Source organism: Eulemur rufifrons, unplaced genomic scaffold (genome assembly GCF_041146395.1).
Source record: "Eulemur rufifrons isolate Redbay unplaced genomic scaffold, OSU_ERuf_1 scaffold_125, whole genome shotgun sequence".
Classification (NCBI taxonomy): Eukaryota; Metazoa; Chordata; class Mammalia; order Primates; family Lemuridae; genus Eulemur; species Eulemur rufifrons.
The window spans coordinates 123,872-137,473 of NW_027182907.1; the positions used below are offsets into that span (position 1 = coordinate 123,872).

At 48.3% G+C, this 13,602-nt stretch overlaps 1 protein-coding gene across 1 annotated transcript in view; it reads left to right on the forward strand.

The window, feature by feature from the left end:
* LOC138379713 (amyloid beta precursor protein binding family B member 2-like) overlaps window positions 1-13,602 on the forward strand; it is a 171,755-nt gene that overhangs the window by 41,139 nt on the left and 117,014 nt on the right. Inside the window, exon 3 of the mRNA XM_069464836.1 lies at window positions 760-861. The gene's annotated coding sequence lies outside the window, so the exon portion shown is untranslated. The remainder of the gene's footprint in view (window positions 1-759; window positions 862-13,602) is intronic.

The following is a 13,602-nucleotide window of genomic DNA, read 5'->3' on the forward strand; positions in this document are numbered from 1 at the left end:
AGGCTTTGAGCTTGTTCCCACATTTCCACAGATACTTCACCTCAGAGCAACTGGTTCTTTTCCTGGTTCCAGAGATTCTGCTCATTGTATCTCTCTAAAAGAGGTCTTGTTAAATAACAGTGACAGCCTCTGGGCATGTTTTAGGCTTGGCTGTATTTGAACTAATTGACTAATTGCAGCTCTTTAGAGCCAGGGAGAGGAGACAGCCAGACTTGGAAAGGCCGGCAAGGAATCCCCCACAGCCCTTGAGTGGAGGAGCAAGCAGTCCTCTGTGCCCGGAAGGTTCTGAGAACAGCCATCGTGCCACCGGTCCCCATGGGCAGGTCGAGCCCGGCCACCTGCAGCGCACACTGAAGCCAGCCTTGCGCCTGTCTCTCTGGTCCCCATTGCGTGGCTTCCACGCAGTCCCGACTCTACCTGGCCCGTCCTGACGTGAAGGAAGAAGGGGCTGGAGTAGCATCAGTGAGACGCCAGCGGTATCGCCTGGGCTTGTGACGAGGGCCGGGGAGGGCCAGCTTTGAGCGAGCCTGGCCGTGACCTGTGCCTGTGCCTGTCACACGTGTCCAGGGGCTGCCTGCTGCTCACAGCAAGCCCTGGGCCCGCGGTGACGGGCGGCTGCGTCTCGCTTGTGACTGTGAATAATTCATAAACGTGGTTATCTGGAAATTTGTGGTCATCATTAGCATTTTAATGAAAAAAAATTTCAGCCGTTGTCCTAAGTCTCTGTTTTGTTTCTACCTTGTTCTGTCCCCCCCACAGCGAAGCACCCGGGGCCTGGGGACTGCAGAGACGCCTGCGGTTTGCCGACGGCCGCTATGGGCAGACGGAGCCGGGAGGCCCAGTGTCGACCAGGCAGCTCAGGTACGTACTGGACTCGTCTCTCTTTATTTCTTCCCCTTAATTTCCATTGTGGACTATCGCAGGCTACTGAACGGGTGGCTACTGAACTGGTGAAGGTTTATAAGATTTAAATGAGTGTTGAGAAATACAGGAGAACAGATCGCCCTGGGGTAAGTTTTTAATACTGAATGGTAAGAAACGTTCTCTAAATTAGGATTTTTATAATCGAGTATCCCCGTGAGGCCAGGGTGTGTATCAGCAATCTCCTGTTTCGATGCATCCGTTCCTACACAGACTCTCTATTTAAGCTTTCCTTTTTCATCACAATAAATATTAATAACATTTGAAACAATAGTAATGCCACAAATTAAAAACATTTCCCAGTGATTGTTTGAATTCCTTTGAAATAAAAAAAACTCATGGACCCAGAATACAGGTCCTCTGGGCATGTCTTTGTTTAACGCGTAGTAGGGAGGGAGGGTCCCTGGTCACAGTGCCTAACGTTCTGCAAAGGAGGAAACCCAGCCCCCCCGGGATGCCTTTCGACGTCTCACAACACTCAGGTTTCTCCGACAGTCTTTTAGGAACGGCTACAAATGCAGCCTTTTCCTATTTGCCTTTAGCCCTGATTAACTTGGGAGAAAAATGATCACTGCCCAATTAATGCCGTGTCTTTATTTATGTAAAGGGTAGTTTGTCTCGGACTTATTTTTTGCTCCCTTTAGTCTTTCAGCTCTGGGCCGGCCGTGCAGATATTTGTTTTTGTTGCTCCCCTTTGAACCCTCTGGAATTTTGGCTTCAAATCGGGTGCATTTGGGGTAATTCCTTGCCGTGCCTTTGCTCCCGTACCCGTTCTGTAGTTACGTGTATTCATGTTCACCTGTAAGTCCCGTTGCCTTGTGCAGCTCAGTTTTTCCTTTGTAGAAAAGTTAGAACCACCCGCAAGCCCTCAGCCGGACAGTGGCTTATAAAATAAACCGGATAGTTAACAGGCATTTTATAGTAATGGGGCGAGATGGCTGACAACAGGATAGGGATTTGGACCAGCGACCGGCTCTAAAGCCAGCGGTGTTCGGGGGAACAGCTTGTTCACGTGTACTTGTAGTATCTCCAAGGGCACCACCGTTTTACTCTGAAATTAGCAATTTTCATAGTGAACATAATTAGAATGAAACTTACACTTGGACACTACAGAACAGAGTTTGGCAAACTGAGGCCACTGGGCAGATCCAAACCACGCCTGTTTTTGGAGGAGCTGAGGGTGGTTTTTGTATTTTTAAATGGTCACATTTTAAATGGCTACATTTTAAATGGTTATAGAAGTACCTACATAATATCTGTTTGGCCCTCAGAGCCTAAAATATCTGTGATCCTGTTAAGGATCCAAAGAAGTTTGCCCTTGCTGCAGCAGAGAGCCGGAAGGCACGTACTGCAGTTGACCCACGTGAAATTTGTTAGTGTTTGATGGGTTTTGATCTACAAAAATGTTAATTTCATATGGTTCAATCTACTATAATAGGAGATTTTTCTTTCAAAATGATTAAAATTCTGACATGTTGGAGAAGTAATTTATCTGGAAGATGCACATACAGGGACACGCTCATTTTTTACCATTTTGGGGAATGACACATCTGCTGTCAGTCGGGGCCTTTCCAGAGCTTTCCAGAAGGCTCCACGCTGCACAGGCTTGTGTTGTCCAGCAGTTGCAGGGAGCTCCTCTTTTTCTCTCGACTCATTTGTGAATAAGTCACGAGCTCGCTAGGAGAAAACTCTTCTTCTCTCACCTTTACTGGGTGCTAGGAATGTGTGGCCACCCTCAGCATCGAGGTGGCTGCGGCCGCTCCCTGAGGCCCCTGCGGACTTTGTCACTTGTGCCTTTGTGCCCCGGTGGGAAGGAGCCTGCGAGGCTGCCTTTTCCAGGGGCACCTGTCTGCCTGACACTGCCTGCAATGGACCGTGGTTCTCGCCCTCTCACAGTTTTCATCTCGCATTTTTCTTGCCAGTGTTGCTGACCCCTCAGTCCAAGGCATCAACGCCATTGACTGTCTGGTTTGATCTCCATCCTCTGCTCCATCCCTCCCTTGTTCCTCGCTTCTCCTGGCTGTCGGGGAGCTTCTGCAGTGGCCACTCTTAGCAGAAGGGGCTTCCCGCCCGGTGGCTCTGTCGCCCCCAGGTCAACTTGGGGCCTCCATGCCAGGCCGGTGTGCGAAGAGGCCACGCTGTGCCCTGGGGAAGGGGACCTAGAGTCCATAATCGTGTCATTAAGTGTGGTCAGAACCATCGTCGAGCCTGCATCCTACTGCCCTCTGCGCTGTTTTTGAGGCTTGTCTGTCAAACTGGAGTTTTAATTTTCTTTCTGTTCTGGGATCATTGTTCTGCCTTTCAAGGCTCTCTGCTTTCGGGCAGGACGCTGTTCTTCGGTGGAATGTGGAAAGGCATCCACTGAGCACCAAATGAGAAGTAAATACTAGAGCTGACCTTTCCTGACTGTTTGCGCCTGTGTTGATACCAGAGTTTTAAAATTAGAACATGTGCCGCGTAACGATGTTTTGCACAATGACAGCGTATACAGTGGTGGTCCCATACGATCGTAATACCGTATTTTCACTCTACCTTTTTTATATTTAGATACACAAATACTTATCGTCCTGTTACAGTTGCCTGCCGTGTTCAGTGTGGTAACACGCAGTACAGGCGTGTCGTTGAGGAGCAACAGGCTGCACCAGGGAGCCCGGGTGTGCACAGGCTCTGCCGTCTAGGTCCGAGCCCTGCTTTCTCCGCACTCCTGGTAACAAGTGTGGCCGTGTAACCTCCTCCTGGCCACTGAGGCCTGAGACTAAGTCCACTGGGATGGGCTGGGAAAGCATTTATTGTCCCGATAGAACCTGGCAAATGAGCCTGCCAGTGCTCTTCCTTGCTCTCCCCTTCTTTCTGCCATGAATGCTGATGCGATGGCCTGAATGTGTGGCAGCCATTCTGTCTCTGTGAGGTAGTGAGCATGGAAGAAGGAGCCCCACAGATAGGCCTGCCCCGACACTGTTGCAACTGAGCCAGCATCAGCAGCCCTGGGCCTTCCAGCTCCTTGTCAAATCCACTGTTAGTTAGGTTTTCTGATACTGAAAGCCGAACACAAGGCTAAATGAAGCAAATGTGAAGATGCAGATGAGCTTTCTCCTCTGTGCTGTGATAGCCTCGTAAATGCCCTTGACATTCAGTGTGACCTTTTAGGCCGTGTGAAAACGGTCTCTGAAGAGAAAGTTCTAGCTTGTATTCAAGTTGTTCACGGTTGCAAGTGATGAGCTGTGGGCTTAGAAAGGTAATTTTCAAAATAAATGAACTTGCTGTGGCCAGTGCCGTGGAGCCGTACTTCATGGGCAGTGTCCTCCTTACGGCCTTTTTACGATAGTCTCAGTTTTCTGGTAAACTGCACTGTATATGTTTATGGCTTTATAGGAAATTATAGAAGTGCTAGGGGTAATAGCATAAATAGTCTGAGCTTGAAAATGTTAAGCTCCAACAGGCTTTATTGGATTTCAGGGTAATAGTATTAAATTTTCTGCCTCTTTTCAAATTTCTTGTGGCTAAGTTATAAACTGGCGATTTTAAGAAAATTTGGGGGCTGGTTCTGTATGTTTATGGGAAAACAATGTATCCTGAAATTCTCAACTGCTGAATTGAGGGGTAGGAGGAAATAATTTGTATTTTCCTTTTTACTGTCTTGGACTTTGGATGTATTCGTAATACTCAGGGGATTATTTTCCGTGTAGAATGTGGGAACGGCTGTGTGACCTGCTGCATGGAGACAATAGAAGGTACGAAAGGACAATTGTCTTCTAGTCCATGAGGGGAAAAGGGCCCATAAGTTGTAGGGTCACCAAATGGTAAAGGGAAAGGAACTTTGAACATCACCTGGTAAAATTCCACTTTTTTCATAGCCTTGGAACTTGAGACCTGGAATAATTTAGTCATTCATTTAAAAAATAAAAATGTGTGTGTTTACCCTGTGTGCCCTCTTCTTTAATGAAAGAGGGTTCCAGAGGAACAAGAAACAGGAAGTAAGCCCAGGAACCTCACAGGAGGGCTGTGTAAGTCGCTTGTTCTGACGGCCTTGTTCCACTGATGGGAAAGGTTATTTCTTTAAGGTGGACCAGAAAGTGGCAACGTGGGCGGGTAGAACAGGACGTCAGGACCTGCTGGGGCATCGGCATCCTCACTGCCGTCACCAGAGTCCGTGATGGTCCCACCGTACGTGGCATCAGCGTTTGAGCTCGTCCTGGAGGACGGGTGAGGCTGCGACAGGCCGTGACGGAGGCGGGCATCCCGGCAGAGCAAGGGCAGGAGGCGTGGTGAGTGGCAAATGCTCTGCAGGCTCAGGGAAGAGTGGGGGGCCTGGTGTGACCCCCTGTTTGGAACTGGGTGTCTGGGGAGCGGCTTGTGCTGCCCAGAGCAGTGGCCAGTCGGGGCTGGTTCAGCCCATTGGGCCTGAACGTGAGCGTCCTGAGAGCCCGTCAGTAGAGGGGGGGTTACTCGGCAGCCAGTGGGGAGCTCTTAAAATACCAATGTTGGTGACGGTGACAGTTGACACTCACCTATAGCACTTGCTGTATGCCGCCCCTGTTCTGAGTGCTTTTCATGCGCACCTATCTCGTTCCCACGATGTGCCTTTGCTGTCGGTATTCTCATTTCTCCTCCTCACCTGCACTTCACGGTTGGGGAAGCTGCGGTGAGGTGACTCACCCAAAGGAGGTGTGGGGGACAGAATTCAAACCCAGGTGGCCCAGCCCTGGGTCCTGGCCCTCACTGGTCTAGAGTGTGTGTGGTGGTGACGAAGGCGGAAGATTCTCCCAGGAAGGCACATCTGCAGGCGTGGGCAGGTGGGCCGGCAGGGGGGCAGACGGGAGCTGGGACAGTGGGTCACAGGCCTGCAGGAGCGTTGGCAAGAGCTTGGGCCGGTGACGGTCTGGGGACCGTGGAGGTGAGGGGAGGAGACTTCAAACATGACTTTGAGGACGGTGATGGTGCCGGGGAGGGGCTGGATCAGAGATGCCTGGGGTGTCGCTGAGATGCCCGCCCCACCCAGTCAGGGGAGTTCCCACAATCTGGGGGGAGGGTGGGGGCTTGTCACAGAGCCCTGTTTTGTCTCACTGACCAGCCAGTGCCATGGTGCTGAGCCTGGGAATCTGGGGAAGACTGTCTAGAAACAAGACGCATGTGACTGTGTCCTCTCAGGTTTCTGTGTGTCTGGGGCCCCCCACGCCCGTTGGTCTTAGGGGGTGCTGGGCCCACGCGGGTCTCAGCGGGGTTTGAGGCAGTTTGTGACTCAGGCGGTCACAGTTCTACGGCAGCTTGTCCTCTCCCAGCTTAAGGATCCGCGTGAGAACAGGAGGGGATGGGCGTGGGTCTGCGTGTCAGGGGCCACCTTTGTGTCACGTCCCCCCTGGCTGTGATTCCCGACTTGCGCTTTCCTTCCTGCCCCGAGTTTGATGTGGAGAGCGATTGTGGCTGGAGACGGAGGGCCTGGCCGTGCTTTGTGAACACATCCTGCCTCTGAGGAAACGCCCTGTTCCCGAGTCTGAGCCCGGCTTCTCGCTCCTGCGCCTTTCTGAGGCCCGATCCTGGCTGGGCATCTCCTCCAAGGCCCCTGTGCAGGCCCCGGCTGAGGGTCCCGGAAGGGACGGCAGGTTGTTCCGGGATAAGTAGCTGACGCCTTTGTGGGAGATAAACCCTGACGTGGAGGAGCGAGCACAGAGCTTGCAGCCTGGGCTTGTGTTTGCCAGCTGTCTCCGCAAGCGGGGATGTTTTCCTCTCTCCCTTGTCCTCTGTCCACCTCCCCTCCTTCCCTCCCTCCTCCCCTCCCTCCTCCCCTCCCTCCTCCCCCCTCCTCCCCCCTCCTCCCCCCTCCTCCCCCCTCCTCCCCTCTCCTCCCCTCCCTCCCTCCCTCCCTCCTTCCCTCCCTCCTTCCTCCCTCCCTCTTCCGGTTCCCCCCCTCCTTTCAGAAGAGCTGCTAATTGTGCAGGGTTAGTAACTGTAGCTGCACTTATTCGGTCTTTGATTATGGCTTTGGATCTTGATTTCTCAGGGAAGGACAACACGGGCAGGTCCCGTTAGCGTTGGTTCTGTGTGGAGTTTGCAGGCTACATGGGGAAGACTTGTCTGTCCCTGTCCTCACACCTCTTAAAAACTGCTAGAAAACAACATGCGTGTGTGGACTGGAATCCTGGCTCAGTCATCAGCGGAAGGTCCGCGTTTTCCTCAGTCTCCCCTCTGTGAAGTGGGGATGGCCTACTCGCGTCCACAGGGTGCTGTGACACGCAGACGAGACACTTATAGGAAAGCATTTCCTTGTTCTCGTCTAATTAAACGTTTCTGCATCGTGCTTTGGAATGACCCAGCAATACGAGGAGGGAGGGGAATCCAAGTGCTGTGTTACGTTACTTTTTGTATGTTTATTCCGTTTCTGCACAGTAACCGTGTGTGGTAAATATTTTTGTTTTTGAGAGGAGAGAACTGAGGTTCAGTGAGGTTTACAGCAGCGTTGCTTCACCATCTGCTAGATACATGGCTTCAGCCGAGTTATTCCGCATCTCGCTGCCTGTTCCCGCAACTGTGAAACGTGGGCAGTAGTCGCTTTCCCTCTTCGCAGGGTGGTTAGAGGGTTGAAACGGTTAATATGTAGGAAGTCTCAACACGACGCCTGGGAAGCACTCAGTGTGACATACGTGTTAGAAATGATAGGTTCAGTAACCCTTATCCAAAATGCTCAGGACCAGAAGTGTTGCAGATTTCAGATATTTTCAGATTTTGGAATATTTGCATGATCTTACTGGTTAAGCAACCCAAATCAGAAAATCCGAAATCCGAGATGCTCCAGTGAGCATTTCCCTTGAGCATCATGTCAGTACTCAGAAAGTTTTGGATTTGGGAGCATTTGGATTTTGGGTTTTCCGATTTGGGATGCTCCACCTGTATTATCGTTAAGAAAATGGCCAAATGCCTTCTAAGCCACTATATGGTGGAATCAGTATTGATTCACATACATAATGTGTTGAAATAGGATTTCACTGTAACTTTTGAAACTTAGAATGGATTTGGTTTTTATGCAGAAAAATTGAGGATGTGATGTTAGAAACATCAGGAAATATTCCAAGGGTTTCGAGAATGTGGGGAGACCCGGAGAGCTCCCGAGATGTTTGGGGGCATCTTAGAAGGAAGCTCTGTGCTGCTCAGATGTGGCTGCAGAAGCCGTTTCCTGATTCCTCGGCTGTGATGCTCCCTAATCCTGCGGCCCGTCGGGGAGAGGTAAGCCCTGCAAACGGGGTCTTCGGAGCCGCAGTTTCTCTGGCTCCAGCCCACTTTCTACTTCCCGAAAGAGGCAGTGGAGTAGAACATTCAACCAAGAATTGTGGAATCATTAGACCAGGACTGGAGCCCGGGCTCTGCGGTTTTTAGCTCCTTACGTTACGCAAGTTTCTCACCCTTGCTGCAGCTCAATGTCCTGCGTGAAACGAGGAGAAAAAGGAAACCTACCTCCCGGGATTTGTGTGAGACTGAGACAGTTGGGGACCAGGTTGTGGAGCCTCGAGGAGCCCTCGACGGGCCAGTAACTTAGTATGTCACCCAGGGCCCTGTCCTCGGGCTTGGCCAGGACCCAGGCGCAGTAGCCGAGCCCCAAGTGGACCACCGGGGTGTTCCCCTGGCTGGTGAATCCTGACCACAACCGTGCAAGACCCCTGGCGCCTGGCACTGGCTCAGCCAAGCATCCGGCATGGAGTTTGAGTTTCCTTTGAGGGGTCCTTTCATCTGCCTCGGCTTCCCCTTAAAACGTGTCTTAGGGCTTGGAGGAGAACAGAAATGGACATAGTTTTTCCATCTTCTTTTGGGTTCAAAACACCCCATTCCCTGTCCCCCAATACTGTAGGACAGGACTGTCATATCCAGGAATGAGGCTGTTTAAGCAAAGTCACATGACAAACCAACAACTTCGCATGTGTGGTCTGTGCCAGGCAGTGATCATCCTCGTTAACTTCATCTGTCCCCAGTACCAAGACAGGACAGGGGAGTCGATGATGAGCTTCTCTAAGAAAAACTAGCAAGTGACAAACGTGAGCCAGGTTCCTCAGCATCGTGGATCGAGAGGTCGGACCCCGTGTGTCCTGACTCGCACTGCAGTGCTCTTCCAGCGAGACCCCCGCCGTCCCCCTCTGTCACCAGAGCCTGGGGCGTCCCTGCTGCCGGGTGGGACGGCCCTGCAGTGGCCCCGTCTGATGGGGGTTCCCCAGACGACCCTGGCAGCCCCGTGGGGAAGCTCGAGATCTCTTATTCACAAACTCACGCATTCCGCTTCAGAGGAAATCATTTTCTGTGGCCAATTTAGCAAGATCCTCACTATTTAGTTTCCGTTAATAATCTTGTTAAAAAACAAACAAAAAAAAAAAAACCCAGAACCGGAGAAGACCATCTGCCTTGTGAGGCAGCTCGTCTCTTAGGTTTCTCTGATGGGCACGTGGAGGCTTCGTCTCGTTCCTGTGGGGATTGTTCTGGTTGGTTAAGTCCCTGCCCCGGCATCTCTCAGTTGTGGATTTGGAGTCTCTTGGGGTGAAGAACCGATGAAGAACGTCGTCTTTGCTCCAGGAACAGGCGCCGTGAGCCACTTGGCATACGGTGCCAAACTGTCACAGCAGGACTCCTTGCTGCTGAAGTTCCTTCCTCTCTCTACAGGCAATCCTATTAACGTGTTCTGAGCTGTGGAGTCTGTCCAATCCAGCACGGAAAGCAGATGGGTGCTGCTGTCCTCCCTTCGCACAAACTCTAACCCTGGTCTCCTCAGTAAAACTCAGCCTTGTCACCTTCTTCAACCCCGAGCTTTGTTTACGAATAGAAGACATGGGGGGGGTAACTTCTTTATTTTTAAAGATCTGTGTGTGTGTCTCTCACACACACATACAGCTTCGTATGCAAACTTTTTCAAATTGAAAATAACTATGTTGCTGTGAATATAAAAATACTTCATGCTCATTATAAAAAATGTTAGATAAAGCAGCAACGTGTAAAACATTAGAAGATATTTCTCTAAATCCAGCCACCTGGAGATTACCACTGTTAACATTCTGATGAGCTTTTCTATTCATTCCTTTACCAACCATTGATACGCATCGATCAGCTGGTGCGTGCCGGACACTGGAAATACATTGATGGATGAAGCAGATATAGTTCCTTCCCTCAGAGAGGGAGAGAGAGACATTAAAAAGATTATACAAATTTAAGAAATATACATGGAATTTTATAAAAGGACAGAACACTAACAAGGTTAAATCTCATATAAACTTAATATTAAAAAAAAACAAATAGAGTAATACCCTTAGTGACAATGAAAACATACCGAAAGTCATGCTCAAAAAAAAAAGATTAAAACTATAATAACTAGGTCAAAAGAAGGTAACAGAGATCATTATAAAATTATATGAGGTGAAAGAACAGCATAAATCTGAATTAGAGAAACTCAGACAAGGTGACAGAACTCAAGAAATTAGAAATGATAAAAAATCATTTTAGAAATAAGTTAGAAGGAACACAAAATCAACTAAATACCACAAATATTACCATAACAGAAATAGAGGACAAAAGGGAGGAAAAAGTAAAACAAACAAAAGGAATGAATTCTCTTTCCTTCTCCAAAAAAAAAGAAAGAAAATTTGGGAAACTTTGATAAATATTAAAGCTAGACAAAACAAATCCAACATACAGGTAATAGGAGAGAAGAAAACTAAAGCAAAGGAGTGGTATAAATACTATATTTCAAGAAAACTTTCCTGAAAAAAACATTTGAAACCACATTTTGAAAGAGCAAATCATATATTTTAGAATTTCACCTTAGAACAATCCATGCCAAGATAGTCTCCTAAAACTATCGGATTAGGAAAAGAAGAAAAAAGTCCTTTGGACACCTAGACAAAAACAGAAAAACAGCAATAGAGAATTAGATTGTTCTTAGACTTTTGGACAGAAACTCTTATGCCAAAAGAATAATGGAACAGCATATTTAAGGTCCTCGAAAGAAAACTTGAGCCAAGATTTTTATATCCAGCAAAACTGACCTTCAGGCATAAAGAACACAAACTTCTGAACATGCAAGAAGTGCGTGGAGGAAAATATTGCTCCTGTGAGCTCTTCCTAAGGAATTTGCTGGAGAGAGTTTCAAACAACAAAAATAACTGGGAAGATACAAGGCTGGGACATCTCCAGATGATAGCAAGGAAGCTGCCAAAGATTCTTAGAGCATGTTTTAGGAGCCAACGTGAGAGTCTCCTACTAGCCAAAAAATAAGAATTGCAAATACGTTTAAATCTATGAGGTCATGATACTTTAAAAAAAATTATTGCTTACCTTGTCAGGTTAATAGAACATCAATTCATTATCTTGAATGTAGCTAGGAAAGAATCAAGTATTTATCCTGCCTTGCTTATCTGCATAACCAAGTCGTAGAAGAAGGGAAGCATCTCCTGAAATTATTCCACCCAATAGGTGAATTAAATGAGAGAATTAGAATGTCACCATTTTCTAACCCCTGTGGATTCACTGGATCCAGGCATTGACTACCAACGGCTGCCAACATTAAGAGACGAGTGAAAGCCAGGTATCATGTGTTTCCTGATGAAAGATGGAACCACGAAATGGGCTGGATGCATTCTGTTCTAGCCTCTGAATCCACTTGCCAATTTGCAGTAGATTCGGAAATTGAGATTGGAGGACGAGTTAGACACACACCAGCAAAGCCCACGATGTGGAGGTCTGTAGCTCAGACAGCCCAGATTCTGTAGCAAATCCGTTATAAGGAAGAGAAAAGGATGGAGGGGTGTGGGTTCAATGTGACTTACAAGACTTACCAAATTTCTAAAAATGGACAGCACTTAACTATACTGACCAGAGTTGTACACTTGGGTGATAAAATCATGAAGAGACGCTAAGACGTGATTACCATAAATTCAAGGATCTGCTGACTTTCGGAGGAAGGGAGAGGAAGTGCATGGAGGATAAACAATGCCTGTTTTTTGATCTGGGTGGTAGTTATGATAGTGTTTTCTTTATAATAATAAGCTATTTGCCTTGTATGATTTTCTCCATCTGTTTTATTTTACCATAAAAAGTTTTACATTGATTGATTGATTGAGACAGCGTCTCTCTCTGTCACCCAGCCTGGAGTACAGTGGCTCGATGGTAGCTCACTGCAGCCTCCAACTCCTGGTCTCCAAATGATCTTCCCACCTCTGCCTCAGCAAGGACTAGAGGCACCCAGATAATTTTGTATTTTTGTAGAGATGAGGTCTTGCTGTGTTGCCCAGGCTGGTCTTCAACTTGTGGGCTCAGGCTGTCCTCCCGCCTTGGCCTCCCAAAGTGATAGGATTGCAGGTGTAAGCTGCCACGCCTGGCTCTTAAAAATATTTTTATGAAAGAATGACTCTGTACATCCTGCCTTTCTCCCAGCTTTTTATTATGATAATTTTCAGACAGAAAAATTGAAAGCATTATCTAGGGAATCCCGATGTACTCATTTTTTTTTTTTAAGTTCAGTGACATAGAAAAGATCTTTCTATGTAATTAAATATAGAAGCATCCTCACTTTTAAGTGATGCGTAGTGTATTCTATTGTAGGATGTGGTACTTCATTTAACACTGCGGCATTGGGAAAAAATTTTTTTCCTTGGGGCCACAGGGTTTTATTACAGAAATAGAATAAAAACTTTAAAAGCAGAACAATCCTTTCTGATTTAATGAAAAATTTGTTATTTTTTATGGTTTTCTGTGCTTGAGTTACATGCAATGAAATTTAACTGTAACCATAAGGACATCAATGAGACATGTGAGTTTCATATGCCCCACAAGGCCCCGGCGTCAAAACTAGCCTGAGTTAAATACACCTTACACGGCAGCTAACGTGTTAACCAGTTTCTTCCTGATGGACATTTAACTGGTTTCTGATTTTTTTTTTTTTCTAATAGAAATGATGCTGCTTATATGTCTTTATGATAAATACCTAAAATCTGCTCTGTGACAGCGTAGGAGTGTACCTGGTGGTGTCTGTGAAGGAAGGTACCAGCAGCAGCTACAGCTGCAGCCCCTAGTGATTACCACAGCCCCGGTAACCCAGGGCGGGCGTAGGTCTGAAGGAGAAAAGTGGATTCCCCATAGCGGGATCCTCATAGAACATCGAACCTCCCTCAGATCAGTTCAGGTTCAATCCCTGTGTCTTCTGCAGCCTCATTTGGCTGCTGTGGGTATAGCGGGTGTATAATTCATCTCTTGCCACAAGGATGTGAAACACCCTACAATTCAGTGGCTTAAACAATAGTCGTTAGTGTTTCTGGGGTGGCCGAGTGGTTCCTCCGGCAGTGTCTGCTGGGCTCGCTCGTGGGCCTGGCGTCAGCTGCAGGACAGCGGACAGATCCGATCTCCGCAGTCTGCTCCCACGTGTGGGCTGTTTGGGTGGCACCAGCTGGTCAAAGATGGCCCCGGACCTAGAGGCTTCAGCTGCCCACCCAGGGCTCCAGCATTCTTCCTGCAGGCCGGCCGAGCACGTTCTCAAGCCAGGAGCACAGGGCCCGTCCTCGTCAGGGGGCTGCAAACGGACTCACACTTTTTGAGCATGTGTGTCATCCCGTTTGCTAACATCTAACTGACCAAAGCACGTCCCAGCTCAGCCCAGAGCCAGTGGAAGGGGACTGCAGGGTCACCAAACAGAGGGCGAGGGTACAGAGGGGCGATTGG